Genomic DNA, 460 nt, shown 5'->3' on the forward strand with positions numbered 1-460 from the left:
AACGTTTATAAATAGTTAATTTATAAATAATGTTTTTAATTTTTTATTTTAATTTTGTTACCCATAATTTTTAATTGAATAATCTTGAAGCGTTTTATTTTTATGGTCAATAAATCTGACAGTTATTCTAAACTCAAGAAGTTATTGATAAGGAGATGTATGATAAATTATGAAAGATTTTTTCTAAATACACAATTTTTATATCCTCCTATTTTGTTTATTAATTATTCTTATAGTTTGATATTTAAAAATGAAAAAAATAAGCATTCTCATTTATTCTATTTTTCACTATTTATAAAAGAATGAAGGCCTTTTCATATTTAGATTCATATTTTGGCCTATCACTTAAAAAAGATGAAGACAAATATGAATATCTATGACATTTAAGTAAAAATTATCTTTTATAAATAACTAACGTATATTTTGGTTTATATATACTCATTTTGAATCAAGATAATGT

The sequence above is a fragment of the Arachis duranensis genome, chromosome 1, assembly GCF_000817695.3.
Source record: "Arachis duranensis cultivar V14167 chromosome 1, aradu.V14167.gnm2.J7QH, whole genome shotgun sequence".
Taxonomy (NCBI): Eukaryota; Viridiplantae; Streptophyta; class Magnoliopsida; order Fabales; family Fabaceae; genus Arachis; species Arachis duranensis.